Here is a 5,416-nt window from a genome sequence, read left to right as displayed (position 1 = left end):
GGGCTTCAGAGGACTTAGGGACCCAACGGCGGTCAAACACCCGAAAGAGAAGGCGCTGCGGCCGGATCGCAGGCCCCAGACTTGCCCCGCGCTGCCCGGCCGTGCATCACGCAGGTGCAAGCACCGCACAGACACCCGTGGAGAGGAGTTCACTGACATGTTACGTTGTAGGAAAGAAGGGCGCCGCTGGATCCTGGGACATTTTGGATTCCCTCCTTGCTCTTTGGTCATGGTCTCATTTTGGGGACAGGACTCCTCCTTGCCCGGGACTCCCACTGACTCACATCCGCCCCTTCCGTCCCAACCCCAGTTGCCCAGCTCAGAAGCGCCTGGGTATCGTGTCCCTCCTGGGCGCCTCCCTGAGCCTTATCAGTTCCAGGGGCGCTGTGAGGAAGGGGACGCCCTGGCCCTCGTCTACAAGGTCGGCCACGGTTCAGATCCGAGAGACGCGTCCACACCCTCAGAGCCTCCAGACTGGGGACGGTCAGGGTTGACTCTGATTCCGACCAGGGCTGCTGTGCTGGGCATGTGCTCCGGGGCGGCCGCTGCCCTGCAGGGCGGGGTTCCGAGCTGTGCCGTCGCCCTCCTGACACTCTTATTGCTCTCATCTTTGACCTTGTGCTCTATAAGAGAAGCCCAATAAAACAGGGTGCAAGGGCGACACGTGCGCTCGGCGTGTCCACGCAGCTCCCAAGCACCGGCCCGGAGCTCGGTGGACACAGCCAGCTGGACCCTGCTGGGCCCTGTGCGGCCACTGAGCGGTGCCCCGGCCCCAAGACGCCAGCCTTCTGTTCAAATCAGGAGGGAGGGGCGCAGAAAGAAGGCAAAGGCTTCAAAGAGACACGGCTGCCCCGGGAGCACCGTCACGTGCCTCCTGCAGGCCTGCCCCCTGCGCCACTGTTCGCGCTGAAGGCCATGAGGGAGCCGTCTGGGCGGCGGGAAGGGGCCACGATGTCTGGCTTCCCAGCAGCCTCCGCAGTGAACCCAAGCGCACAGGGACAGGAGAAGGCGTGGGTACGTGGGATGTCATAAAAGCAGTCGAGTGAGCGTGGAGTGGCGCTTCCGCTCTTCTGGAAGGAGCAGCACACACATGCACGCATGGGCGACAAGGTCGAAGCTCTGCATTTGGCGACTCTGCCCACGGGGTAGATGCTCTTATAGTTGCATTGAAAACTAGCACCCTACAATCTGTAGATGAACGGGGAAAACTCATGCAAGTGGTTTAAATATTTAATTTCTCTTTACTTAAAATAACGCTAAATGGCAAATAAAAATCACAAGTCGAGGGAGACACCACGGAAAAAAAGGAAAAGCTGCATATTTTGACACATTTAATGGCACTTTTCCCCCTGCTTTCTGGATGAGAGGCCCGACGCTTTCCTTCTGCACTGGCCCTGCATTACGTGGCTCGCCCTGTTCCAACAGAAGACATATAGAAATGAATATGATGTGTTTAAGACCTTCTGTGATCACAGATCCCATGACGAACTCACGGGAGCTGATGTGTGGATGATACAGTTCTTTGTGTCTCACTTGGGTGCTGGAGGTGCTGTTGCAGGGCGCTCCTCACTCTGCGGGCCAAGGGTCGCCTGGTGGAAAGCCACGTGGACCTGTTACCTAAGTGAACACGGACAAGTCGCTTATCTCGGGCCCTCTCTTTTCTTAATCTGCAAAATGGAGATAACACATGCCCATTTTGTCTGAAGTTCCCGCAAAAAAAAAAAAAAAAAAAAAAGGATATAAAGGTGTTTGGGGAGGGCTCCCGGGTGGCTTTGTCAGTTAAGTGTCTGTCTTCAGCTCAGGTCGTGACCCCAGGGCCCTGGGATCCCGGCTTCCTGCTCAGCGGGGGGCCTGCTTCTCCCTCTCCTGGGGTCCTGCTTTCTGTTGCTATCTGTCTTTCTGTCTCTCAGATAAATAAATAAAATCTTTTAAAAAAAGATACTTTGAAAAATTCGAAGTGTTGTGCATGTATAAAGGACTTCATAACTTTTAATATTATTTTTTTCTAAAGATTTTATTTATTCCAGAGACAGAACATGAGTGGTGGGGAGGAGCAGAGGGAGAGGGAGAAACAAGCTCCTGGCTGAGCAGGGAGCCAATGTAGGGCTTGATTCCAGGGCCCTGGGATCATGACCTGAGCCGAAAGCAGATGCTTAACCGACAGAGCACCCCCAACTTTTAGCATTATTAAAAAATCACAAGCTTTTAGCATCATTAAAAACTTTTACCCCCAACTTTCAGCATTATTAAAAAATCACAAAGCAAGAATCATGAACATTGCTTTGTTCCATCTAATTTGCAAATTAATTTTAAATGAATTTCCACCAAATTTGCATAAATCCAAATTCAAGTCTTTTTTTTTCTTTTAAAGAAATCTGTTAATAACCATTTGGAAGATAGTATGGAGCATCAGTATATTCACAACTTTTTTTCCTCCTTATGGTAATGCAATATATATCAATGTTTATAAAGGCCAGAGTGGCTTGGCCAAAGTAAGGAAGCTTTGTTCTATGCAAAAAAAAGCAAAATATAATGTAGTTTATACAGCACTCTGTAATCAAACAGTTGTCAAATCTGTGCATAGGGAAATGAATGAAAATAAACCAAAAGCCTAACAATTAAAAAAAAAAAAAAAAACAACCTTGCACGGAACATAAGTGTGCCCTAATCACAAAGGCCGTATCATAATGTGGGCTGTTTTTATTACACCGTTTAGATAATTTTTGGATTAAAATATGTTTCTCCAAATGTAACCGCTGTTCACAGGCAAAGTCTGATAGATTCGCCTGCTGAGACTATAGAAATGTGCTAATCTTATCCTTCCGATAACAGCATTATAACGAAGTCTCTGTCATATAGTAAGAATTTTATTTTTTAAATGGCAGACCGATACAGCAGAAGAATGAATGTACTAGAAGGAACACATTTTTGCCCTGGGACATTGGGAAACTAACTTCTCTTAGCATGGGTCTCAGTTTCCCCATCTGTCCCAGGGATAGAGTGGACAACGGACACTAAAGGGCCATCCGGCACTCATAATCTGTGTTTGGATGTCTGTGATGTGAGCTTCAAAGCCTCAGTGCCAACGTCACCCTCAGGACCACCTGAAGGGAGGCCATGAGGACACATGGCAACATCTGCACGGACGGATTCAGTGTCCCAAGGAGATGCAACGGATCTGGATTCTCAAATAACAGTTTCAAGTCCAAATCCAAATCTGTCCCTTGGCCTGATGTACTCTTCTCTGGATGGGACTCATCCTCCCGGAGCGGGGGGCTCCCCTCCCGGTGCTCAGAGCAGCGCGTTGGCCACCTCCCACAGCAGCTGACCCGTGTCTGTTGAACACTGAGTTACGGTTTCATATTTTATTACTCGTTTTATTTCTCCTTTTAGTCCACGAGCACTTCAAAGTCAGAGGCTCATCAAATTCAAAGTCATCCCTCTCTTACCCCGGCACACGCACGGGGCCTCGCATAGAGTAGGAGCTTAGTAGATGTGAATCCAAACGTTTTGAGTAACTGGAAAGGTGGCCACTGCCCATGTTGCTGACATAGATGTTCCTGCCCTTGAAGGGCCCCAGGCTGCCAAGGTCGGAGCTGGTGTCTATCTGCCTCCTGCTCACCAGTGGGAGGAATGGGGACACAACCTGTGCTTTTCTGGGAGGACACGACCCCCGGAAACCAAGTCCCGAAACTCCTGCTTGTCTTGCAAGCAAGAGCACGCTTCTCATGACCCCGGGCTTCTCTTGCTTAGAGTCCTGCTCGGAGTGGCGTCTGGAATGTGTGTGCTACCCCGTGATGAAGCTGCGAGGCTGGGCCCAGCAGCCGTGGTCATAACAGCCTTGGGGCAGGAACAACCCAAATGTTCCTCGGCAGGAGAATGGGCAAACAAAATTCATCATATCCTTACTAGAAAGTACTGCTCAGCAGTAAGAAGGAGCCATGGAGGAACCTTAAAAACATGCTGAGTGAAAGAAGCCAGATGCAAAAGAATACAGACTGGATGCTTTTATTTAATTGCAGTTCTAGAACAGACCAAATTCACTGAGAGTGATAGAAATAGGAACTGGTGCTTGCCTGGGGTGGAGCAGGGGGTTTGCCTGCAAAGAGGGCACGAGGGAAGTCTCTGGGTTGAGGGAAATGTTCTACAGCTTGACTGGGGTGGTGCTTACAGGGGCTCCACTTGTCAAAACTCGCTGAGCCGTGCACTCGGAAATCTCTACGTTGCGTTGCTTGTTCAATTAACTCTCAATTAAAGCCCCACATGATCTGAGCGAGGCTTCCCGGCCTCTCAGTGGGGCTGGCCGTCTCCCGGCTCAGACCTGGGGAGGGAAGCCACGGTTCCCGCAGCTGTGGCCACCCTACAGATTCCCTCACATCCGCCGGGGCGGCCCCAGCACGTGGCCCATTCCTCATCCAGGCACTTTGCTGGCACTTGGTGAATGCCTGTCTCTCCCGCGCTCTCTCGGGGCCCCCGAGAACCCCCATCCTTCTTCCCCTAAGCACTTCTTCAGATCTCCAGTTCTCTCTGTGTTTTCTCTGCTCCAGGCTAATCCCCAGTTTTTCCATCCATGCTTCATTGAACACGGTTTCCAAACCCTTCCTCCTTACAGGCCCCTCCCCTGGACACGGTCCAGCTGCCCCGGGCCCATTTAAACGATTCTCTGAACGCTTTGGCAGACAAACTCGACTTCTCCCTCCAAAGTGATTTCAGCAGGAGGAGGCAGGCTGTGAGCCATTGTCAGGACAGAGCCAACAGGTTAAACTTTTTTTTTTTAAAGGGGGAACAGAACTGAAAATGTGGTGGGAATCCCGCAAAGGCCCCGTGAATGATTGACACACATTTAAGCAGACGCCGTATTTGTGTGATGCCAGGGGGCTGATCCATTAATAGATATAATTTGTAGGCTCCCAAGGAGAGGTTAAAGAGGAGAGCACAGATTCCTTTGAGCCGACTTGGTGCTCCATGTCATCTGTCCCGGCCTTAATCAAGTTATCATATCAACCCGGTGTCTCCTGGACCCCAGCTCCCCGCCTGAATGAGGAAAAAATGTGCAGACAAATTTCTAGCAGCAGGAAGTTGGTGCTCTCCTGCGAGGTCGGATAAAAAGTACCTGTAACCTCTCCAGGCCTCCCTCCTGCTCCTGCTGGGAGTTCAGTTCAGGGGCCTCCCTTCTTTGATTACGCCTCGCGGGTCTTTTCTGGTGTAGGTATCCAATCCGTGCCCACCGGCTCCCTACGAAGCAGAAAACATTAGAGTTACTCTTTTGTGAAATTATGGGGAAGCCGAGTGGGCCAAGCGCTCATGCAGGGTGTGTGTGTGTATGCATGCGTGCAAGGAGACGCGCAGATGTGTGTCAGCAGAGGAATGCTGTCTGTTAGCAAATGTGGCATTGATTTATGTTCGCTTCCTTTAG

Source organism: Canis lupus, chromosome 23 (assembly GCF_003254725.2).
Source record: "Canis lupus dingo isolate Sandy chromosome 23, ASM325472v2, whole genome shotgun sequence".
Lineage (NCBI taxonomy): Eukaryota > Metazoa > Chordata > Mammalia > Carnivora > Canidae > Canis > Canis lupus.
The sequence above is the reverse complement of the archived record's forward strand: the minus strand, read 5'-3'. Positions refer to the sequence as shown.